Raw genomic sequence first — 26,557 nt, forward strand, 5'->3', positions numbered from 1 at the left:
TATCATATGACTAAAAGCTGGATTAAAGTATGAAAGGAATCTGGCAGTAACAAGATATATATATTGTTTTAATTTTAAAATGTATAGAATTACCTTATTGTTCCAAATATTCACTTGCTTTAACTAAAACATATATTTTTAAGCAGCATAACAAATATGTAACATTACACATGCATTCATGTTATAACCTCCTGAGAAATTATGACCCCATATAAATGCATACATTTCCTTAATTTTCCTACTTTCCTTTCCAGTTTAAAACTGAGCTCTGTCCAATTAAAAATAAAAAATTAAAAAATAGCCATATACTTGAAAAAATTTCACAAATTATTTTTTACTGGAATTTTATACAGCAAATTACTTATCAAATGGTTGTGAAATAATATTTATATTTTATAGAGATCAGAAAAATCAATACATAGAAAAGAAATATAATTTACAGCAGAGAAACAGGTGAAAAGAAAAGGAACGTTTTTGCCAACATCCCTTTGCAAATGAGAGGAAAAGCTATAAATAGAACTCTGGTTTTGCTTCCAGTCTAATATTCTGTTTATTAAAATATGCTGTTCATAATAACAATAAACATTAAAACATTGAAGATCTTTTGCTGATCTCTTTTTTTCAGTTGATTTCAATGGTCTTTATATACAACCTTTAGTAACTGAATCCTGCAAGTGGCAGATAGTAGAGCACTGAGCAATCTTGGAAGATGGAGGTTGAAGTTCCATTTTTGTGATCTGTGGATGGAGAGCACATTCTGTTTCACAACAAAGAACACAGACACAGTCATAATTATATCTGCTCCTTTCCTGGAGGAGTATTAGATGTGTTCAGGACTCTGACAATAGTCAATAGATGAGACGTATTGTATGGAAGAGAAAATGAGGCAGGAAAGACAGTTGCACATTGTCATTATTTTAGCTTGAACAAAGTACCCTAGAAGTGCTAACAATTTTTATATATTCCTATTTCTTCTGTGAGGAAGATTTCAGTGGGAGAGTATTTCAGTGGGAGAAGGGTGTTCATGGTGAGAAGTAGTGCTGCTTCTAGAAAACAACTGGTTGGGCATGGTTGTAGAGCGGCATATCAATTTTTCATGTCTCATAGTTTACCTTTCCCTCAGTTAGGACTTTCTAGTCACAGCTCACATTGTTAACCTTTCCCTAAGAATTTCTTATTCTATGTGGCCAAGGAGAAAAGCATGCAGGGGTCTCTTTGTGAATAGAAATAAGTCTTGTGATCAAGACGGGAACAATGTTTTGCTGAGAGAAAAAAAAAATGCTTTGTCTCTATAGATGCATTTGTACTCTTGGCCCACTGTGGAAAAGACTTCTTTTTCTTACACTAAGGGGAGGTGTTTCTATTGTAACTGTGATAATTCTGAAAGAGTTGAGTCTATAATGCCTAGGCATTTCTCAGCCTCACTCTCACCATCCCAGTCATAGACAATTAGTTTCTGTTCACCGGTATTGGACTGGTATCTTGCAAGGGATATGTCAGATACCTGTGCAGTAGCAAGCTTCAACTAAGGCACAAGCTCTGGTGGCAACATTTTGTTTGTTTGTTTTCTTTGGTTTATTTAGGCTAAGAGTTTGTGACAATGATGGCCATACCGGACACTCAAAGTTTTAGGCTAATATTTCAGTCACTGAGTATACAGAGTCTACAGAGACTCTACGCTTTGAATCTACATCACATCTCAAAATCCAAGGACTACATGTGATCTGTGCTGTTTTTGCAGAAGTTGTGTCACATCCTCCTCCACATTCAATCACCCCTCCATCCACCTTATCAACAGATTTCATGGATCTTTCCTTAAAGACTCTCTCTTAATCAATGAAATGACCCTAGGGACAGAACTGGAGCTTGTGTGCTGTCTTTATGTGTGAAAGGGGAGAGAAGTATTCAAGCAGAGATTTGGGGGCCAAGTATCTGAACTCGCTACCTGCTTTTAACTACCACAGCTGGAGAGGTCAAAATCATGTACTTTTCTCACTTCTTTCATGGGTCCATCATCTATTGTTGTTGAAAACATATAAAGAATTTTGTATTATGATGTAATTTATGTAACTTGTCCAAAACAATATTAGATTTATTCCATTTGCTATATATGAAAGATATCGTTAGAATGCAGCCCATTTGGCAAAACTTGTCTCATAGTTCCGGGCAAGGATTCAATCACCTGTTGCTAAGATACTTAAAAATATTGTCTGTTTTTAAATGTTCCTTTTTAATTGAATAAACTGTTAGTTTGAAATATTGCTGCTGAGGTTAAAAAGGTTTATAAAATCATATAACTTTTTTTTTTTTTTACTGGAAATCAAGTTTTAGAATGGCTTAAATGCAACAGCTGCAGCTTGTATTTATTCTATTCTTTAGTCAGACATTAAAAGTGCATTGAAATAATGACTGCTTGAATATTTTGGAACTGAGTTATTAGAACAATGTCACAGACCAGCTTAAAATTTTGAGTACCAATACATTAGATCTGCACTATCCACGTCAGCTCTGTAAAAATTTCCAGGAAATAAACTGTTCTTAGGGGCTCTGAGAATGCACAGGAATGTTACACTGATACTGGTACATCTTACCTCTATGTAATGGGGCTGAAAGCATAAAGCCGTATATTTCCTATAACTATATATTTAGAATTATGTAACACGGTCATCAAAGACTTTTTTTTTTTCAAAAAAAAAATTCTAACTAATATATCCCTCTTTTGTCAGAGGGAGATTCCCAAGAATTGGAATTACTTTGACATAATTGATCGCTAAAGTATGAATCTTTTGTATGTGAAATTCAGACAACACAGAACAGTAGAGTTCAGTTTCTGACTGGATTAATTTTTATCTCATTGCAGTAGAATTCACAAGCAGAAGGAGTATTTTGCTTGCCTAATAAAATTGCACTTAGTATATTAACACTTCTGAGCCCTGACACCCATAGGTAAATACTGAACAGGATTTTGGAGTCTTAAAAGGATTAAAGATCTCTCCTTTGAGAGACTACAGACTACAGAACACATCTTATGTAGTCTATAAAGAGCAGGGAGTGTTTTATACCACCAACCTGACTGCTGAGCTGGTGAACTGAGTGATACATAACACTTTAAGAATCTAATTTTTTTTTCACAATTCACTGAAGAACTGTGCCACAGAACAGTTTTGATGCAAGCAGGAGAGTGTAAAACTATGCTTTTAGATAAGTGAAATAAGGCAAATAATATTCCCAATATTTGACAAGTGTGAAATAATAATAATAATAATAATAATAATAAATGAATAGATCAGAACTAGTTGTTGTTATCTAGATTTTATTTATCACTCTATAGGGAAAAGAACTGGTGTAGAACTTGAATCTTAATCTTGGTTAAGCTGTCTCTCAGATACGATGCTTTTAAAGCATAATTTCAAACAAAGAGTAGATGAAATCCTTTTGATTTTTCTTCCTTCTTTTGTCTGGAATCTAAAGTAAATCAGGTAAAGAAAAGCTACAAAACAAGCATTCTAAGTGCTTGTTTTTTATTTTATTTCATTTTATTTATTTATTTATTTCCAGGGGGTTTATCCTTTGACTTTTTATTAGCTTCATGAGTAATGGCCTCATTAAGCCTGGAAGATACTGCTGGTGGGTCACAGAGTCCATCTCCCTGAATCACAGCAGGATTTATGGCTTTACTCCTGAGTCATTCCCAAAGAGATGGGTGGCCCAGCCCTCAATACTGAAGTGATGGTGGTTCCATGCCCCCTCTTGGCAGTGTCTACCACTTCCTGACTGCCCTTAGAGTTTATCTATATTTTTTCTAACATTTAACCTAAGTTTTCTCAACGGGGTTTCAGTTTCATCACATCGTGTTATCTCTTTGATGATGAATGTGAGCAATTGGTCTTCATCTGTTTTATCAAACAGATCTGTACAAAATAATTTATAAATTTAGGAATTCAATTTAGGGTTTTTAAAATGTTTACTAAGCTTTGCAAGACTTACAGACATGGACAGTGTATAAGTTGTAGATATACTTAAGTTTATTATCTAAATTTTAAGAGAGATATTTCATTCACTGAAAACTTACAGCTCTTACAGCTTAGAAATTTTTAAATTGCTAGAAGGATGATTCAAGAATTGAAACGTTACAAGTACTAAATTCTGAAAATTTGCAGGCCCATGAAATACGGGTAATGCAAAAAAAAAAAAAAAATCAAAACAGTAGAAAGACTTTCCTAGTAAAAGGTAGATAAATATATGTACTTTAAAAGCTGAGCAGCCTCATCTGAAAATCTCATCTGGACAAACTAATCTATGCAGTGAATCTGTTCCCTAACAATAACCTGTCTCGTGTCCAGAGGAAAAGGTTATTCTAACAAAACCTTGATGCCTTTATATGAGCTACTTGCCTGCACTTACTTTTCAGTGATTAAACAACATAGCTTCTTCCTCGCTGTGATTTGTCTCATCTTAAATTACCCATCTGAGATGGATCACATGAATCATGCCTTAAAAGTCCTTATTTTTCTTCCCTTGTTGTTAAAGTCTGGAGCAAGCAATCACCTTATCTGACAGTCGCAGCTGTAGACAACTTGGGTTAGATGAGATGAATGCCTTCTTGCTGTCACTTTAACTGGTGAGTACCTGCAAGTGAACTTTTCTTTCTTTTTAGATTAAGATGTGTCTAATAGACAATCTGATGAAGCTGATGAAGTTGATCATTGTACAGAAGCATACTCCAGACCTTAGCTGGAAGTTGTCATAAAATCTAATGCTTCCACTCATTTAGAAATTTATTATGTTTCAAATTGAAATCTCTCTTTCTCTGTTCTCATATGAAAGCTGTTTAGCGTCTCTTATCAGCTAAGAAGACGAGGCCACTCCAGCAGCCAGGAAGCTATTTCCAAGCACTATCCCTAGTCCATGAAGGAGTTAAGTTTCTCTTGATTCCTGGGGATGTGGAGGCTTTAAGCATGTTAGCTAAATTTATTCAGAGGGACTGACTCTGACAAAATCTGTGGAATGGAGGCTGTACAGGCTGTAGATGTATTTAAATGTGTTCTCCACCTGCACACATGCACGCAGTGTTGTCCAACTCTGATGCATTTCAAATTGCTTGAAACTATAAATAGTGCTGCTGGCAAAACTGCAAACAGTAACTTCTGGACTAAACTTCAGACTTTGCACAGTAAAGTCAGTCAGCTCAGTGAATAGTACAGTTTGCTGGGTATAAGGTATGTTGTTGAGTCCTCTACTTCTCATTATCATTGTCAGATGTACTTCTGCTTAATCTCACGCTAGCAGAGTTTAAATAAAAAATAAAAAAAAATATAAAAAATCCCAGTATTAAAAGCAAAAGTGATTATCCTGCAATCCCCAAAGGCCCAGCTATTGCCAGCAGTTAACCATTGATGTGTGAAGGTGACCTGGAGGTCAAAAGAGATTCCTCTAGCTAACAAGCTTGGTTTGTTCATGGGTCAGAGTTATGACTCATCAATTTCTACTTCTGGTAGGTGAGGGGTTATGACACTGGCAAAGTTTTGAGATTAAAAAGAAGGAAAAAGGAAGACAACAGCATTTTCTGCTGTGTAGCATTTGCCTTATGCCTAAAATCAGCTCTGTATAACCTGTCTATATTACCGTTATCAGAAAATTCATAGAAACTAGTCCTCACAAGATAGGTCCCTTAGTTTTACAACTATAGCTGAAGTTTTCATCCTGAATATGATTTTTCAATTAGAAAAGCATGACTAAGGCTCATGTTTTCCAGCCAGCTGTCCCAAAATTTCTAATCTTACATCAGCCACTGCCCTGCTGTGTGACTGCAGGCAATTTCTCAACTCATTTATTTTCATTTATGGTTATTTGTATTGCTGTATATCTAGGAGCCAGAGCCCTCTGTGCCAGGTGCTGTAAAAGAGAACAGAGAAAAAATCCTGCTGGAGAAAGCTGAGAATCTACAGCTAAGGGACTGGGATGAACACAGTCTAACAGTTGAAGAATATAAAAAATGAGTGACGTATCTCTAAGCATAACAAGCAGTTATCTTAACATGCTAGCAAGGTGACGGTGTTTTCTGTATCCACCATCCTAGAAAAGTGTCTTAAAGAAGGGGGGAAAAAATACAGTAATTTGGCTCCTATGGGAATCTCTTTCAAAAAGTAAGCGGTAGCATGTGAGCAAGAACAAAGGTGTTTAGAAGCCCACACGAGTCAGATACATGCAGACCAGCCGGGAACTGCCTTGCTGGTGAAGGTCTGTGGTTGTCCTGCTGATATGAGACAGGAGGAGGAGTGATGCCATGGGATGAGCTGTGTGGTCAGGGTGATGGCCTACAAAAACAGGCCATGTGGCAGGACTGCATTTGTCAAGGCCATGGAAGGACACAACGGTACTCAACACAAAATGTAATGATAGCTTCCTTGAGTAGCAGGCATGAGGGCTGAAGGAAAATGTATTTTAGAAACACTATGATGAAATAATACGTTTGAGATGCAGCCTGGATATGAATACCCACAGAAAAATGGTTCAGTGATTGCATGTAAATTATGAACTTAAATGGCAGGAATGATGGTAGCCTGGTGATGCTATTCTTTGACTTGTCAGTGCTATAATCTCTTTAGGGAAGGCACTGCATTTTCTATAACACTTAGCAGGATGTGTCCCCTCCTGCATCGTGGCAAATAGCTAATAGAAAATACAGTATGTAAATAGGTCCCTCAGCTCTGTTTAAAATCATTTTATGGATCTAGGTGTTGAAAAGCTCAATTTGAAGACTTAATTAAGAAAATAACAAACAAGGAAAAGGACCAAATAAATCCACAACACCTGCATATACTATGAATTCATTTTCCTTGGCAAAACAAACAAACAAACAAACAAACAGAAACCCTCATCTTCACATTTAAACTAACCCAACTGTTAAGCTGACCATCCAGATTTCATGTGATTAAATTTTATTGCTGCCACGTCCATACTCCTCCAGGATTTAATTCAAAATGTGAATCTTTCCTAAATCACAGCACTTAAACTTCTAATCTTGTTTGTTTGTTTTGATTAAACAAAGATGTTCTGCTTTTTTTGTAGAAGTGATGTCACCTAATTGACTGCATGTTGGTTTAGCCTCTAAAGCCATAAAATGTGATTCTGTTCTTTGTAGCTTTTAAGCTTGATTAAAGCAAGCTCCTCAAGTTGTTCTCTAATAGCAGGGCTCCCCAGAAATGGAGAGAGATTCTCAAGTGGTTTAATGTTTAGAAAATGAAGAAACATCTCCACCCCCTCATGTAACCACAGGAAACAAAGTATTAAAGTTGGGGAGGGGGAAAGAAGGGGGAGAAAGAAAAGTTCGTTCTCTGTCTTCCCCCCCAAAATGTGAACCACAAAGGACTGTCTTCCTTTCATGTTAAGAGATTTTCAGCATTTCATTTCCTTAGCTTTCTATATAGTATGAGCAAAACTCTTAAATCACTAGTTAGCGGTTTCGATCTAAATCTCATCATCTAATTATTTTTACAACGCATTCTTGGAAGGGTAGGAATGGTTCTGCCAGAAGATGTTTCACAATAATTAGAAGCCCCAATGGGTCTCTTAAGAATGTTTAAAGGGTTCCATATGCAGACTGCTATGGGGAACCATGCTGTACACAGCTCTTCATTTGAAGCAATAAGTCTTGACAGCCCTTGTTGTATTTTATTATAGCAAACAAAATCCATGCCAACCAATCAGGTTCCTGGATGCTTTGCCACTCTTTACTGGGAAAAATAACAACAGAGATCAGTTAACTACAAAGCTTTTCATGTTCATGCAAATATGGGCTGCTTGAAAGGCATTTCTCTCAAAGACAGTTCTTTGTGGCATAGAGATGGCACTGAAAGGTGATTCCTAGCAAATAAAACTGATTGAAAACTAATGCAAAAGTTTTTAGTTTCCATGTTTTCAATGAACATAGATAATTGCATTCTGATTTTAAAATGTATACACTGAAATATAATTTGATGATGTATGTAAGTGGCCAATTTGAGCATCATAGACCTCCTCCTATTGTATGTGTTAGCCAATGAATAGCTGCTATATGCTTTTAGGAGTATGTCTTGCTGGCATAGTCTCTTTGCATATGGTAAGAAGTACCTGAAGAACTGGGGCAAGACAAGAAGGATTATACCACATACTGTATGAATTTCTTTGTACATGCTAAATACATTTAAACAATGTGTAACTTCAGGGACAGAAAGCTAGAGTTCTTCCACAATGAGGGATTAATTTATAACAAGCACATAGAAAAAGTAGGTAATTGAGGCAGACAAGAAAAAATAAAACTATCAATTCAAATAATTGTTATTACTACGAGGGCTTAGAAAGAGAACACAACTTTCCAAAACATCCTTTTAGAAGTTCTCAGTCTCACATGTTGCTCTGACTTCTCAACTAGCTGTTGGGAAAACAGCTGAAGTTAACTCTTGGTCCCTGGGAGTAACAGAGCATTTTTGTAGATAAATAATAAAGTATGTTTTCAAAAAAGTGATTTGCCTGCATATGTTAAATATTTGTGGCTATATTAGGCGTGCTCAAATGTATGCACGCAACTGCATATGCCTACACTTTCAAACCTAGTCCATAATGTCTTGGTGTTAGGATACAAACACGTCTCCTGCGTCAACTCTAAAGTCAGTCATTGGCTTCACCCCTGCTTTTATTTTAAGTGAATGCTTTGGCAAAGACGCAGTTTGAGACATTATAGTATTGAACAGATATCTGCATTTTGTAACACCCTTCATTAGGAAGGTCAATTTTAAATATCATAGAATCATGGAGTCATAGAATGATTTGGGTTAAAGAGACCTTAAAGATCATCTAATTCCAACCCCCCTGACAAGTGCAGGGACACCTCCCACCAGAACAGGTTGCTCAAAGTCCCATTCGACCTGGCCTTAAACACTTCCAGGGACGGTGCATCCACAACTTCTCTGGGCAACCTGTTCCTCTGCCTCACCATCCTCAGAGTAAATAATTTCTTCCTTAGATCTAATCTAAACCTACCCTCTTTTAATCTAAAGCCATTACTCCTTGTCCTATCATTACCTCCTCTGACAAAGAGTCCCGCCGCAGCTTTCCTTTAGGTATTGGAAGGTCCCTGTAAGATCTCCCCGGAGCCTTTTCTTCTCCATGCTGAACAACCCCAACTCCCTCAGCCTGTCTTCATAGGAGAGGTGCTCCAGCCCCTTGATCATTTCATGGCCCTCCTCTAGACTCACTCTAATAAGTCCGTGTCCTTCTTGTGAGCTGAACACAGTACTCCACATGAGGTCTCATGAGAGCAGAGCTGAGAGGGAGAATTACCTCCCTTGACCTGCTGGCCACCCTTCTTTTCATGAAGCTCAGGTTGGCTTTCTGGGATGCAAGCACACATTGCTGGCTCTTGTTGATGTTCTTGTCCACCAACACCCCCAAGTTCTTCTCATCAGGGCTGCTCTCAATCTATTCTCTGCCTAACCTGTATTTGTACTTGGAATTGCCCTGGTCCAGATGCAGGACCTTGCACTTGGCCTTATTGAACCTCATGAGATAATATATATAATAAATTATGTTAAATAATAAAGTAGTTACTTCATTAATCACCTGGTAACCCCTACCTGTTGTTTCCTTTTAAATGATTTTTATATGAATGATCAGAAATATATCCTTTAAATGAGACCTTACCATTCTGTATTGATAACAATTCTCCCCTTCCCTATAAGTTCTCCTTATTTGTCTCCACTCTTACTTGTGATACAGTTTCAGATAGAGCTTTTTATTTTGTTAAATTCCTTAATCTTATCAATGTAATAAACTTTCTTGACTTGATCCCCCAGTTCCTTATTTTGTCTCTTAAAAATCCCAAACATTATTTGTTTCTATCTTATTCTAAAATCAGATTAATCAGCTCATGATCACTTAATTCAAGAATAATTTTTATATCCATCTCTTCTATGAAAACCTTACTCCTCCCACCTTATTCGCAACCCTTCTGTTACATTCCTAGGCTCAGGGATTCCTGAGGAGAGGGCTAGTCATCCCAGGCCCAAACTGTTCCAGCTGGAATTGGTAGAATCACTCAAGTGATTGTATCAACCGGCATTTTTTTATTAGTGTATGTAGTCCTTTTTTCCATCCCAAGCCAAGACACTCCACCTTCCCACTGTCATTGTACATTTTAACTTAACTATTTTCAAATTGACTGTTTGTTTATACTCAGACAATTCCAGGTACTCGTGAGATAGCACCTCTGTTTTGAGGAAGTCTAATCTATAAACATCCTAAAATTCCCTGAGAATTTATATTCAAAGGCTGTTTTTTGACCTCTGATATTTTGTCATGCATTCACTCTTCTTGTTTAAGGACTTGGAGGGTCTTTGTCTTTTCAGATCTTCCATAAGTTATCAGTCAGTTTTTATTTATTTCATCTAAAGACTGGTCGAGACATTCATTCCAGAAAAAAAAAAAAAAAGGCTAGTTTCCAACTCCCATCTAGATCCTCTTGAAACTCAGACATACATAAAATCCTGGAATAATTTTGTATTCTTTCTGAATCCTCACCCTTGAAGGCCTGTTGGGTGATGAATACCGGCTATCTTGAACAGTGTCTTATTAGTAACGATCCAGGTCTCTTGTCATGTCTTTTCCATTCTTCCACGTCTCAGAGAACACTTTAAAAGAAAATAAATTTTATTGGGAACACCCTCCAGAATATTCCACAACATCATATGTTCAATCAACTTCATAGAGGAGTGATCAATAAGCTGTATACAAACCATCACTTTGAAGTTGAAACATGAAACAGAAAAGCATAATACTTTAAAGCATACCTCTATGAAAATAAAAGACATCTCTTGAACTATAAGAATGTTAAATAATGTAGGTTGGAAAGAACTTTGGGAAACTGAACCCAAGCAAGCAAGGCTAGATTACAAATTAACTCAGGTTGCCTTTAAGATTAGGGTCTTGTCATCTCAGGTTCTGGGTAACTCCAAGGATGGAGATTCCATGGCATCTTTATGAAATCTATTGCACATGTAATTGTCATAGCTGTGATTCTTTTTTTCTGTTAAGCCAAAATCTAATTTTTTGCAATTTTGCGTATGTTGCCAGTTTTTCTTTCAGTGTCAACCTGTCAAAAGCATCTATCTTCTCCACATCTGCCCAATGTTTGGAGAGAGCACTTAGATTCCTCTTAAGTCTTCCCTTCTCCAGATTAAGCAAACCCAACTCCCTCAGCTTTTCTTCATGTCATGTGCTGCAGACCCCTTACAATCCTGTAAGTTCTCCACTGAGCTTGCTCCAATTTGCCAATGCCTTTTTTTTTGTTTGGAGGACCCAAACTGGACACTGTGTTCCAGCTGTAGCCTCATGAATGTAGAAACAAAGGAAATAATTATTTCCTTTGATCTATTAGCCATGCTCTTGCTGATATAGACCGGTATGCAGTTACGCTTTACTTCTGGAAGGGTGCAGAGTTCAGTCATCTGCAGCTGAGAAGGTAAAGAGCTCTTTCCAGTAATGGAGTAGGAGTTTTACACTGACCACTCTCATGATATTTTGTACCTGGGAGGTCTCTCAAATAGCTGGCTTGCACAGCTAACCAAGGTGTCACACAGAGATTCCATGAAGTTGTCATTTGTGGAATGAATTCTTTGCCCTAGAGATAGGGATAACATGCTGATTTGTTGGTGTCTGTTAAAAAAAAAAAAAGTCTCCCCACCACCAAAAAAATATTTTTTTTTATAAGAACCAAACTGTTTAAAAATATGTCTTGTTGTTCTTGAGAGTTTAATGACATTATTTTAAAATGGTGTGATTTTAAATTAAAATACCAAATATTTTATTTTAGAAAACATCAAAATAAAACATCAGTTTTACTTGTGGTTTTTCTTCTCTTTTCTTTGCTAAAATAGATACAAAAATTGATGCTTGCATGTATGATATTTTAGCTCACTTAGATATTCCTGTTCTGGGTGAAACGAGCTTAAAGTTAAGATCCATCTTGAGATCCATCAGTCAGTCTGCTATAAGTTTTATTCTTATGCTTTTTGTTAGATGTTGATTTGTCTAATAGAACCACGCAAATTTTGACACTCCTCAAATGCAGCTCGAAGTGAAAGTATGTGGAATAATGATCAGAATTTTTCTACACAGAAAAAATAAACTGTTTTATGGGTGGGTGTGATTTGCAGTTTTGACCAAATTTAGTTACAATCAAAATTGTTAAACTGAGTGGGATACAGGTTTGTGGCAGAGTTTGCTTGTGTCTTTCAGGGCAAAGCGGACAGACTCATTGCCCCATTATTCTGGAAATCAGTCTGGAGTCTCTAATAGCTCACTGAACCAAGCAACCCTCTGCTTGTTTCAGTACTAAGCTCTCAAGGACCAGTTTAGGACTGCCGTGATTATTTATGTGGAATGAACCTGTAGCATGGTCAGCCTTTGTTATGTTTACAGGGTTCAAGGTCTGATTTAATCCCTCATGGAGCTCTTCTGTGCTACCTGATTGTTTGTACTGACAGGAAGGAAGGAAGGAAGGAAGGAAGGAAGGAAGGAAGGAAGGAAGGAAGGATTGCGAGCAACTGGTAACATTGATTAGAATAAACAAGATTTTGTTTTCTTTATTTCATAAGAGGTTTGGATACATGAGAATATAATTCCCATTCTTTATACAGTGATCTCACATTGTCAGCAACAGTCCTCAGCTCCTCAGTGGAAAAAATCATCTCATTTTTAGGAGCAGCAGAGAAAGAACAGTATAGTAAAGGATAAAGGGAGTGTAAGAAAACATTGTACATCAGCAAAAACAACTAGAAGTGGGGACTGACAGACCCATTTCCATGACTTTTGTGTGGGAGCTAGACTAACAAAAATATAGTCTAATGGACTAACTCATGGCATCACACTAGTGTAAAAACTCAATAGTCTCCTTGCCACACATAGTACCTGATGATTTAATCATAATTAACTCCACAACCTTTACATCAAAGAGAATCTTGTTTTCATTGGTGTGTAATATTTCCAGTAAATACTAAAAGCAACATGCTGCTTGTAAAATTTGCATCACGTTTGGCCCTAGCTAAAGTATATACTCCAGACTGCTGTAACTGAAGATAATCTGAGCTACTTTAGAAAGCCCACCATAGTGACAACAAGTTCTAGGTGACTGTTTCACTCATTACCACATAAATCAGAACTTTTGGCCTCAAATTGGAGACCCCAGTGACTGCCATATCCCTGCATGTACCATTGCTGTTTTTTCAATTTTCATTTAAGGCAAGAAATTCAAATGATGGAAGTTACCTGAATTTATTTAACACAATAAAAATCTCGATGATTAACAAAATGCCACTGGGAGCAGCTTTTGTAACCAATTAATTGGCTTCCTGCCTGCAACTCTTGGGTAACTATTTGCAGATTAGAAGAGGGAACTAAATATGAATGGTGTCTTGAAAGTAAAAACGTGACCTTTCCCAAACAACATGACGCAAAAATACTAAGCGGGAGATAGCCCTGCAGTGTAACTTGAAAGAAAACCACAAGTTGTGTTTGCTTTTCAACATCCACAAACTATTATTCTGTAATAACAGAGGGAAAAGTTTTCTCCAGGCAACCCTTCCAGTGGTTGCAAACTGGAAATAACTTCCAACCACTAAATGATGTGTATTTTTTTTTAAATTTTATTTTATTCTTTTTTTTTTTTTTAATGCATATCCATGTTTGCACAGCAGAGCAAATGTACTTCGTACTTCTAAGGATGTATCACTCTGACTGCTGAGCAAACTACCTGACGAACAGAAATATGCCATGAGCTGCACCCCAACCCCTAAGGAAAAAAATCTCTAAATGTAATTCTTGTTAGACCAGAGACTTTATATGATTTTTCTGTTACTTGCTGTGTTATCACAGGCAAGTCACTTGTAGTATTTCTATATGCCAGCACTTTAAAATGTAATCCAACAAAGCTGGGAAAGATGGTGCAATGATTAGGGCTTGAGTTAGGTTTTATTTTCCACTTTCCCCAATCAGTGGATCTTATTATTGCATGAAAACAAGCAGGACAGTCAGAAGAAGGGAAAACCTGTTGCAATACTAAAATCTTCTTTAAAAGAGAATTTTAATATCAACGTTTATATTTTAATTTTATGAACCTAATCCTATATTTATTTATTTTTTTTCCTGAGAATAATATTTCTAATGAACTAGCTATTTTGGGTATTGGTTACTTACTTTTTCCTTCAGCTATATTACAGAAAAGGAGGTAATTAGGACCAAATCTTGGGATTTAGAAAGGAATTACCAGCTGTACCAATGTGCACTACCAACAGAAAATCATCCTTGAATAAAGGAGGATTAATTCTTTCTATCAGCAATATAGCAGACTTGCTGATTCAAAGGGTTTAGGGACAGAAAGGACTCTCTTATTATCTAGCCTGAACTTCCATAAAATACAGAATCATAAAGTCATAGAATATTCAAGTTGGAAGGGACCCACAAGGATCATCAAGTCCAACTCCTGGGTCTCCAGAGGACCACACAAAAAATCAGACCCTATGTCTGAGAGACCCTATGTCTGAGAGAGTTGTCCAAACGCTTCTTGAACTCGGGCAGACTCAGTGCTGTGACCACTGCCCTGGGAAGCCTGTTACAGTGCCCAACCACTGTCTATGGTGGTTTAACCCAGCTGGGCAGCTGAGCTCCACCACAATCACTCTCTCACTGTCCCTCTTCAAAGGGAGGTCCCCTCTGTCCCTCTTCAAAGGGACAGAGGGGCAAAAATAAGATGGAAAGGGCTCAAGGGCTGAGATAAGGATGGGGAGATCACTCAACAATTATTCTCACAGGCAAAACAGACTCAGAGTAAGGAAATTAATAAAATTTATTGCCTATTACTAACAAGCTAGAGCTGTGAGAAACAGAAAAACAAACTAAAAACCACCTTCCCCCCCATCCACCCTTTTCCACCTCCTCGCCCCGAGCGGCACAGGCGAACGGGAAATGGGGATAGCAGTCATTCCTTGATGCTTTGTCTCTGCCGCTCCTTCATGGTCACTCCCTGCCCCTGCTCCACTGTGGGTCCCTCCCACGGGATGCCGTCCTTCCTGAACTGAGCCTGCAGGGGCTGCCCACAGGCAGCAGCTCTTCAAGAACTGCTCCCACACGGCTCCGTACCACGGGGTCCATCCCCCAGGAGCAAACTGCTCCAGCACAGGTCCCCCACGGGCAGCAGCTCCCCCCAGACCCCTGCTCCTGAGTGGGCTCCTCTCCACGGGCTGCAGCTCCGGCCCGGGGCCTGCTCCTGCGGGGGCTCTCCATGGGCTGCAGCCTCCTCCAGGCCACATCCACCTGCTCCACCGGAGGCTCCTCCACGGGCTGCAGCATGGAGATCTGCTCCATGTGGGACCCGTGGGCTGCAGGGGGACAGCCTGCTCCACCAGGGGCCTCTCCACAGGCCGCAGGGGAACTGCTGCTCCGTGCCTGGAGCACCTCCTGCTGCACTGAGCTTGGGGGCTGCAGGGCTGTTTCTCACTCCTTGCTCTTCCAGCTGCTGTTGTGCAGCATTTTCCTCCCCTTAAATCTACTCTCACAGAGGTGCAAACAACATCTCTTAATGGCTCAGCTCTGGGCAGTGGTGGGTCCCTTTGAAGCAGGCTGAAACTGGCCCTTATCTAACATGGGACAGCTTCCGGATTCTTCACACAGAAGCCACCCCTTCAGCCCCCTGCTACCCAAACATTTCTATGTAAACCCACTACACCCTCTCGGTGAAGAACCATTTCCAAACACCCAGCCTGACCCTCCCCTGTCCCAGCTCCATGCTGTTCCCTCGGGTCCTGTTGCTGTCCCCAGAGAGCAGAGCTCAGCACCTGCTCCTCCGCATCCCTCGTGAGGAGGCTGCAGGCTGCCATGAGGCCTCCCTATAGCCTTCTCTTCTCTCAGCTTAACAATCCAAGTGACTTCAGCTGCTCCTCACATGCCTTGCCCTCCAGACCCTTCACCATCTCTGTAGCCCTCCTTTGGACGCTCTCTAACAGTTTGATATCTTTCTTTTACTGTGGTACCTGAAACTGCACATGGTTCTCGAGCAAAAGCAACTACATTTTGTACATTAAAAGCCTTGCATTTTGGTTTTTGACTTAAGTATCCAGTCTTGATTTGAAGTTACTGCAAGCTGGAGAAAACAACACTTCCCTTGCATAGAAGTATCGCATTTTACCCTTCTTTCCATCTTGTACCCTCCACCTTACTATTTATTTATTTATTTATTTATTTTTAATTTCAAGGATTGTATTAGATGCATGAAAGATAAAACCTCACATTGAGTTGGCTATCCTTACTATAGTAACAGCTTCTATCAGCTCGAGAAGAACCCAGAAAAAAAATAAAAATAAAAAATAAAAATACCCATAATACCCATAAGATCTGATTATGGTTCAGGCAGATTAATCATAGAATCATAGTCTCATAATCATAGAATGTCTTGGTTTGAAAGGGACCTTAGAGATCATCTAATTCCAACCCCCCTGACAAGTGCAGGGACACCTTCCACCAGAACAGGTTGCTCAAAGCCCCATTCGACCTGGCCTTAAACACTTCCAGGGACGGTGCATCCACAGCTTCTCTGGGCAACCTGTTCCTCTGCCTCACCATCCTCAGAGTAAATAATTTCTTCCTTAGATCTAATCTAAACCTACCCTCTTTTAATCTAAAGCCATTACTCCTTGTCCTATCGTTACCTCCTCTGACAAAGAGTCCCTCCCCAGTTTTCCTGTATGCCCACTTTAGGTATTAGAAGGCTGCTGTAAGGTCTCCCCAGAGTCTTTTCTTCTCCATGCTGAACAACCCCAACTCCCTCAGCCTGTCTTCATAGGAGAGGTGCTCCAGCCCCTTGATCATTTCATGGCCCTCCTCTGGACTCATTCTAATAAGTCCGTGTCCTTGTGCTGGGGGCCCCAGAGCTGAACACAGTACTCCACATGAGGTCTCATGAGAGCAGAGCTGAGAGGGAGAATTATCTCCCTTGACCTGCTGGCCACCCTTCTTTTCATGAAGCTCAGGATATGGTTGGCTTTCTGGGCTGCAAGTACACATTGCTGGTTCATGTTGAGCTTCTCATCCACCAACACCCCCAAGTTCTTCTCATCAGGGCTGCTTTCAGTCCATTCTCTGCCCAACCTGTATTTGTGCTTGGAATTGCCCTGATCCAGATGCAGGACCTTGCACTTTCATATTACTTAGTTCATTTTATGCTTCACAGTGGAGGTACAGAACAGCTTAAAATACTTAGGATTATTGACATTATCCAAGATAAGATATAACTGCATTTGTAAATAATTTGAAAATGCAGCTACAAGCTCATTTATAATCCACTCATCCATAGGAAGCCATCAAATAGTTGAAATTAACCTTTCTATTAATTTATTTATTTGCAAATTGTGTTAGTCAGAATGCACAAATGTTCCATATAGGATAGGAAGAACATTACCAACAACTTTTCCAGGTACAGTGTTCTTTTGGTATGTGACCTGGCAGAATGGCCTTCTGTTAGTGACATTCAATTGAGTTTTAATGGAAATTGCATGCCTTTGAGCTATCTTTGAATATGACAACTGAGATGTGTGTATTCCTTCCTCTCTTCTTCGTGTTCTTTCTTATGTATGTCTTTTGGGCCGTGGCCCTATAATAAATTACATATGCAGAGACCAGTATATTTGAAGCAGTCCATTGGCTATTTTAGAGCTCTAAATGAGGGTGGAGGTCCATCCAATAAAGTAATGATCAAGTCAGAGATGTTGGACAGTAAACTATTGGCAGAAGAGACGATCTTCATTTGTGTCATGTACAATACGGGGCATATTATGGGTTGCTTTGTCTTTTCCTCTTGTTATACAACAAAATTATATATAGAAACCACATGGGCACAGTGGGGTTCCAAACAAGCTTCTTTACTAAATATAGAGAGCATATGAGAGCAAGTTACTTATACATGGTATTGCTCAAACAAGCCTTTAATGAATGCCACAGCATAAAAAAGTGCAAAAGTGCTCACAGGCTACTTAGAGAAATTGTACTCTGTCCACTACCCATTCCAATGTCTTACATCACCACTTGAAAAAAGCAAAAAAGAGAGAGAGAGAGAAGAAATTGTCAGAAAATAAAAATGGGAATTGCTTCTGAGTAAATATAATTAAAAGAAACTGTCATGAAATGGGTAAGTGAAGATTGTTGTAGTCAGAAATCACATAGTTTTTCAATAATGCCAAACCACCAGCTTTAAATAGAATCTGATTTTCATTAATAATTCTGCTTTCCAGTGTTTTTTGTTTTGTTTTGTTTTGTTTTGTTTTTTATATATGTATAATTTTTTCAGCAGACCTTATGGATCATATGTAACAATAATATGAGACATGCCACAAAATATCCATTTTCAGATGAAATTCCAAGATTTTGCTTAGTTTTATGAGCACTGGATTCAAACTCTGTCTGGATTTGCCAAAATGCTAACCATTCATTAACTCAAGCTATCAACAAACTTGAAGAAAACAGCTATTTGCAAAATTATATGTGTATATATATGCATATATGCGTGTGCCTCTACACAAATATACACATATGTACACATGTATGTATGACTATATAAATATTATTACATCTCTGGAATAAAAGGCAAAAATATCAGCAATATACATAACATTGAAAGAGATAAAAGTCTGTTTGAAGGCCCAAGAATGAAAGACAAAATATCTGAGGAGCATTTAACATTCTAAAAATGTAAATATTCACACTGTCACAACCCCAATCTCTGTTGCTACCTACAAGACAAGCTCAAAACATAATGTAATTTAACTAAGCTAGCTACTTTGAGTTATGTTTTGCAGTCTTGATTAATTTCTTCATAGACTTATGGCCAATTTCAGACATATTGGACTCTGCTGACTTTTGGATATTGTAAGCATCCTTATCCCCTGAACAATAGATCTACTGAATTTTAAGCTGATATCTTTGGAAAGCTAAGAGTTATGGATACAACTCAGGCAGTCTAAGTCAGATACTTCCTTTTCATATCTGAATGAGTCATTCCAAAATTAAGTCATCTAAACTTGTTCTAAGTAAAGGAAAGTGGATAAAGGTGAAAGCATGAAGGAATTCTAAGTGCCTAAAGTCTTGTGAAGAACTCCTTTAGGACTTCAGACACCTCCTTTCATCTACCCATTTTATACGAAATGAAGGCAGTAGACTTAGGAAAAAACACATCAGGAAGCACCTACTGTTAATTTGTAAATTGGTTAGTCAAGTCACTCCAATAACTTAAGTACAAGAGATAGTCCAGTACAAGAGATACGTGGATATACTGGAAATAGACCAACAAAGAAACATCAAGATGATGTTTCCCTTCCCCCAGATGAAGGGACCGGAATCTCTCCTACGAGGAAAGGCTGTGAGAGCTGGGACTCTTCAGCGTGAAGAAGGGGAGGCTCAGGGTACATCTTGTCAATAAATATCAATATCTGAAGGGAGAGTGCAAAGAGGATGGAGCCAGGTTCTTTTCAGAGGTGCCTGTGACAGGACAAGAGACAATGTACACAAACTGCAGCACAAGCAGTTCCATCTGACCATCAGGAAGCAATTCTGAACTCTGGAAGCTGATGGAGCACTGGCACACGTTGCCCAGAGAGGTTGTGGAGTCTACCTCCAGGGAGATCCTCAAAGGCCCATGGTCCTGGGCAACCTGCTCTTGGTGGTGCTCGTTGAGCAAGGGGATTGGACCAGATGGCCTCCAACCACAGTCATTCTGTGATTTTATGTGTAAGTGCATACATATCCCATTTTATATTTTACAAGTAGAAGATATTGTGAGACTGTTCTGGTCCTATCTGTTGGCTGTTATGATGCTAAACAAAACTCCCATGTAGCTCACAATACGGTATTACTCTATTTTATTTTCTTTTTTTTTCACTGTGTATCTTGATTGTTCAGACTCATTGCAGATACCATGGACTGAAGAGAACCCAAGTGCCATACATGACCCACTCAGCTTTCAATTAAACATAGACAAAACCATTTTTTTTTGGTATGATTTCCAATATTACTCTTGGTCAGTATAACATTTAGCTAGGTATCTTGGTCTAGTAGACTCACAGTGAAGAGTTGGAAAGAGTAGTGTTACAGACTTTTCCTATATCCTATGAAAATGTCCTGCCTGTGAGACTGTAGCTAGCTGACAAGAGTTAGACAGGAAAAAGCCTGAATAACCATCTTCAGAGTTAACCAGGAGTAAAACAAACCTTGACTACTTCCTCTGCTCCTTGGCCTGTCTATAATGACACCCATAAACAATAGATCAACTCTCTGGCCTTGAGGCCAACTGGATTTATCTGTCTGTGTGCAATCCCATGGTCTCCGCAGAACAAGGTAGCCATGTCATAAATTCTGAACTATGTTTCGGAATTGTTTTGGAAAGTGCTAACTGGGCCCAAGCCAAAACTTTGTTAGCATCCATGCTATCAGTTTAAGGGCTTAAGTGATCAAATTTTATTGCCCACAGCCAACCCCCCCAATCCACCTTAATTTATTAAAATAATCTTGGTCTTTGTATCTTAGAATGCAGAACACAAACATTCATGGCCATGGAAGAAATACACCATGTTTCCTCCAGCCCACTAGCTGTACATTGTCATAGCTCCTACTGAAAGAGGGAAGTTTTTTTTCTTCTAAGATTGTCCTGTAACCTCATAGTTGGGGCATTAGGAAGCAGAAGATTCTGCTTCAAAGTTTTCTCTAAAATTAAATTATCTTTACTACATTAAGCATATTAGAATCCCCATTGTATTTTGGATCCAGGATGAATAGATTTGTGCCATAAACAAATACTTCATTGAAAAGGAGGAGTTCAGACACACAATGTATCCAGTCTTTCTTACTGGTTAGATTCAGCATCCTTGTTCTACTTTGACCATTGTTCATGTTTAGCCTGCAAACTTATCTTTGGAGACAATTAACAAGTCTCCTTTACTAGCTTCTGGAGCCTCGTTGCCTACTCTGGGCACTTAGGCTAAGTGGTAGTGATCTTGCCCTATACATTTATTCAATAATTATCCTTGTTAATGAAGTTATTTACTCCAGCCTAAAACAGTCTCCCAGATGTGTTTTAGATTTTAATACTCTCAAAGTAGAAACCTGAGACAAAATTCTGCTTTATATTTCACTAGTAAAAAATCTGGAACATTTCCATTGATGGATTTCATGGCTATGTTTGTGGGATGTATTCTGGACTATCTGTTCATTCTCTCAGCACAGTGTATTTGCAAGCAAGATAGACCCTCTTTACATCCACTAAAACATTAGCAGAATCAAACAGCCTCTGTAAAACATTTGTATTTTGACAAATCGGCAAATTTCCACAAAATATTTTTCCTTGGAATTTTTATGATCAGCTTACCCATAGTCTTTTTCACTCATGCATGAAAAATGCCAAAAAGCTATATAAATATTTAGCTTGATTTATGATTGTTTTCTGGGCTTGAGAAAGGCTGTGAAACAGCTAAGAAGAGCAAAGAAATCACAGTCCAAAGAGCATGTGGCAAGGCATCAACTGCTGTTCCTTATTAATCCCTAAAGTACATCCCAGCAAAATTAAATAAATTAGTTTAGCCTGTTCAACAGGCCTTACCGTTGTCTCCAAAAGGAATATCTCCTACTGCCTCAGAATCAACTGAAATGTAGATCATCAAATTGCTGCAATTGGGAAGATATGATTAGACTCTGCAATTGTTCCATGTTCTTTCATTTCTGCAGTGATCTATACAGATTAATTCCATGCAAAAGTTATGAAAATCTAAAAGAAAGGCTTTCCTCACAGAATTTCCATCCAATTTTACAACCCAACGTATTTGGAATTCTTTGAATAAGGTTTAGAAAAGCATCCAAGCTTTCTGATGTTCCTCCCTAAATTACATGGGATGCTGGGGACACATTAAAGGATTTTAAAGGGTAGGAAATGTACTATATCATTTTTTGAGTCCATAAGTGATTTTCTCTTCTTGCCAACTGTACTCATGAGACTCAAGGGCACAAACAGACAGCCAAAGAGCATTTTTAATGGATTCTTTCACATAAAAATATCATCTAGTTCTGCTGCCCATGCTTATGTATTTTTCCCCAAATATATGCTGTAGTAATTACTTCTTAAGGAAAAGAGAGAGAAAATGTTTAAGTACCAAGATGTGAGTTTATTTTTAATAATCCCTCATGTTCATTGTGTTATGTGTCCAATGGCCTTTTAAAAGTTTGGCAGCCAGCCTACAAGTATAACACTAATACTGTGGGCTCTTTGTGTTACTGGTAAAATTTTATTTTCAGGAATTTAAAAAGATATTAGTGACACAAGCCATTTCAACAATAAGCAGGTAGCTAACATGTTACGGGAAACAATGAGTTTGCTATTAATTTGTTCACTCAGCAGCACATGATAGAGTGAATTTTCAGCCTCATTTGGAGGAAATTTTTTAACACTTTCCTTCTATTATTTTGGATAATTAAATTTCAAATATAGCAAGTTTCCAGTAGCTTTCAGTCTGAAGCTCAGCAATACAATTATTATTATTATTATTATTATTATTATTATTATTATTATTATTTTAGGATCTGTGTTTCTGCTGGTTTTAGAGAACTCATTTTTTCAGGTTCATGCAAGGGTTTGTTGACTAAAGTTGCAAATATGATCTTTTTCATCAATTAACAAAAGAAAAGAAGCTGCACACTCAGGATATTTTCAGCAAAACTAAATATAATTCAAATGTTTCACATGAAAGATAACCTACAGATAGTGGCACACTTACTAATCTATAAAGTACAACATCAAATGCATGCATGTCACCATGTTTTGCTCTTATAGACAAGCCCATGTATCTGCCTTCACTTACTGATTCCATAGCTGTGGTTCAGTCCTGCTGCATTGGGGTAGCATAACATAGGAGACAGTGGCACAGCTAAACACTGGGTCTACTATCTCAAAAGTCTCTTCTAGATGACTCATTTGTGAAAAACTTTCAGCAGAAGTGTGGACAGAGATATGCTTTGACCAGATACTAACACTAGAAGTCTTTTAAAAACTCCTATGGATATTAAACCAATATAAGCAGAATGAATTAGAAGAACGAATGAAATCAGGGAATCACAGAATGTCTGAGGTTGGAAGGCACCTCTGGGGCACATCTGGTCCATCCCCTGCTCCAGCAGAGACACCCAGAGCAGGGTGCCCAGGACCACGTCCAGGTGGCTTTTGAAGGTCTCCAAGGAGGAGACTCCACAGCCTCTGGGCAACCTGTGGCAGGGCTCGGTCACCTGCTCAGCATAGAAGTACTGCCTGATGTTCAGACAGAACTTGTGTTCTTCTCCGCCCCAGTTCTTTCAGCCTTTGGGTTATCAGCCTTTCCTCCTCATTTTGTGTCGTTTACAAACTGCAAATTCTAAATATTAAACAAACATTCTAAACATGTAGCAGTTATTATATTTTAAAATTAGATAATAGTCTAAAGAATCATCTTGCTGTATTCTCAGGTGAATTTTATGAAACATTTTCTGTGGGAGAGAATGACCTTAAAAATACATAAATATAATCTTCTCTTTAGCATTAATGATACTCATAATGCAATTTACTAAAAAGAAGGACCAGAAGAGTAGAGAGGTGCAGTGTGAGAGGTCTGCCTGCAAATGTGGGGACAGGTGGACCAAAGTTCAGTTCAGCTGCTCTTTGTCAGTCACCTGTAGACAAAGGAGTTCATGTGTGACCACAATTGGACCTACTTTAGGGCTTTCTTCTAGCAAGGATCTGTTTATCCAGGACAAGGTGTAAAAGGAAGACATTAATGGTCCAGTGATGAAATGTGCAGTCATGTTTGTAAGCTGAAAAACACCACTGACATGGCTAAGTGCTGTTAACTACCTGAATTAATGGGCATCATTGCTTGGCATAGCTCTCTAGTTTCACACAAGCTACTGAATGCATACAGAATGATAGTTTCTGTCAGTGTAGTTCTTAATTTGATTTAAAATTGTGACCATGAGGTAAGAAGTTCTGAGTCTTAATACCAACCCTCTGGGTTAGACACATTCCTGCAAAATTCTGATTCAAAGTTTTTTGTGGGCTTTTTTTTTTTTTTTTAGTTTAAGATTTTATATTGAATTTAAATGGCTCAAGACTGCAGAACTTAAAGAAAACCAGATCCTACCACTTTATGGCCTCCTTTCTTGTTTGGTTTTACGGAAGTTAGAAGCTGTGCATGCTCAGCATTTCAAAAGGCAGCCTTTTACTGCATTTTAGTAGTAATTGCAGTGAACCATACCAGAAGGGTTGAACAAGTCACTGCATGACAACTCTATCTCCTGCTTCAGTTGTAATAATCAGTGAGCTGTTTCTTGATTCATGACACTGTCTAAATGTCCTCTGCTTCTCACAGTTTAAACTCCTAAATCACATTGTTGGGAAGATGCTTCTTCCCACCTCCCTCCCATGGTCACATAGGTATTGTTTTTTGGTTGGTTGGTTGGTTGGTTTGGTTTGGCTTGTTTTTTTTTTTTTTTTTAAGAATACTAGAAGTTGAATATGATGAAGCTGTTCCTAAGCAGAGAAAGACAAGTTGGTAGAAATTTGGAGACGAGTCTCTTCTTGGACTAAAGGAGGAAAAATAATTTTCTTCACATTTGTGTTATTCAGTAGTTTTCTTATCTCCTGTCGAACCTGAGCAATTGCACAACAAACAGGATGCCTATGATACATGGAGTAATAATTCGTGTCAAGAAGATAGCTGATGTTAATAAAGAAGGGGGAGATGTGGGAGTGTGGCCATGGGGGTCGACAAGCCCCATGGTTGGTGATAACATCAGACTCTTAACGATGAGGCCATCAGGAATGTAAAGAGTTTAGAGGGAACAAAGAAGGGTGATTCAGGAGACCTTGCCGTCTCGGGTTGCTTGTGCTCCCGCTGTTAAGGCATGGAAGTTGCTGGGGCTTTGCTGGTTGCCGGGCAAAGCTGTTTGACCAATGAAGAGTTAGGGGAAAAGGACTGCTGTGGGGCGAATAGTATAAGAAGGGAGCCTGTCCTCAATATGGGATGTAACACATATATAATGACGAAACGCGGAAAAAGACGGCCTCGCATAAGTTAGTGTCAATCACATTTTGTTACTTTCGGGAACCTTGTGGAGGGCACAGCATGCGCAGAAGAAGAGGGAGCCGGTCGACACCGCCCCTGCGGTCTGGACGAGATAATTATAATAGGAAGCGGGGATAATCATACATATGTATAGGCGTACTCGGGTTTCTTATGAATATGTAAAAGCAATGTTCTATATATTTAGAAAGTTCGACGGTTGTCCGTGCGTGTTGGTAGAGCGCAGACTTCCCACAGGGCCAGTGCTGTTTACTTGTGTTTTATAAATACTACTAAATTTAGATTGAGTTGTATCACATTTATAACAATGCCTATGGGACTGGAACGGAGTTTACAAGGAAACACCTAACTTCCAAAACTTTGTTTTTCCTTTTTTTTCCTTTGTATATTTTTACCATATATGTTAAACATATAAATAATCCACGGAAATCAGTCGTCTCCAATTCAACCCAGGAACATTGCTGTATTTATGGTACAACACTACAGCTCCAAACAGTGTAGTAAGTACTATAACGCACCATTATGTGATCAATAGACAAATCCATAGGATGTAAGGAGCTGGGGCTGAAGGAACATGACCCAGGTTAAAGAATCTCCTCGGTAAATCCACTAACAATCTGACTATTTTGTAAAAGCCAGTGAACACCACATTCTTATCAAATAAACAGAACAAAACAAAAACTGTTTTGAAAGATAACAAAAATGATTATAGCTTGTGAGAAGCCTTGTCCTGCTAGAACACATGAACTGGGCTTCAGGCATGTTTATGGGTTTAAACCCTTTAGGGAACTTTGGCATCATGCAGCTGAGTTTCTGGATCCCATTAAGACCTGGGTAGATCTGGGCATGCAGACAATGCAGAACTGCAGGTGCCTAGATAACATCCAGGTCCAAATGTGGTGAGCCTGATGAGTCCAGATGCTTTCAGAGTTACTCAAATGTTGGGTGGGGATTGACATGGGAGGAGGGAAGAGAGTGAATTTCAGTCTGGGGCATAGATGTCTAAGGAATATATAAAATTATATGTCATATGAATACATTTCTCCTTTTGTTAAGTCTTTCAAATTCAAATATAAGAGTAGACAAGATAGCCCAAATTCTACGTATATAGATGGAAAATATTTTGATTTATGCTGATGCAAATAATAGAGGAAGTTATTCCAATAACATGAAAAAAGAGTGATTCAACACTTTCCCAAGAAATAAATGATTCTTCCTCCCTCCCCCCATGGAAGAGTTAAGAATAAGCTAAGTAGATACCAAGTTTGGGGGCTAAAATTCTTTGTTTGAGAAAGCAAATAAATCAATGAACATCAGAGAATAATGAGAACCAGATTTCCCTAAGTTAATTTCTGGAATATATCATGGTTTTGGCTAAAGTCTGG

General features: G+C 38.5%; 1 long non-coding RNA gene across 1 annotated transcript in view; it reads left to right on the forward strand.

The window, feature by feature from the left end:
* The first annotated feature begins 4,494 nt into the window (after positions 1-4,494).
* The window catches only part of LOC136790535 (uncharacterized), a 51,754-nt gene continuing 29,691 nt past the window's right edge, over positions 4,495-26,557 (forward strand). The window contains exon 1 of the long non-coding RNA XR_010830648.1: positions 4,495-4,621. This is a non-coding gene — a long non-coding RNA (uncharacterized lncRNA). The remainder of the gene's footprint in view (positions 4,622-26,557) is intronic.

This window comes from Anser cygnoides, chromosome 3, assembly GCF_040182565.1.
Source record: "Anser cygnoides isolate HZ-2024a breed goose chromosome 3, Taihu_goose_T2T_genome, whole genome shotgun sequence".
In the NCBI taxonomy this organism is placed as follows: Eukaryota; Metazoa; Chordata; class Aves; order Anseriformes; family Anatidae; genus Anser; species Anser cygnoides.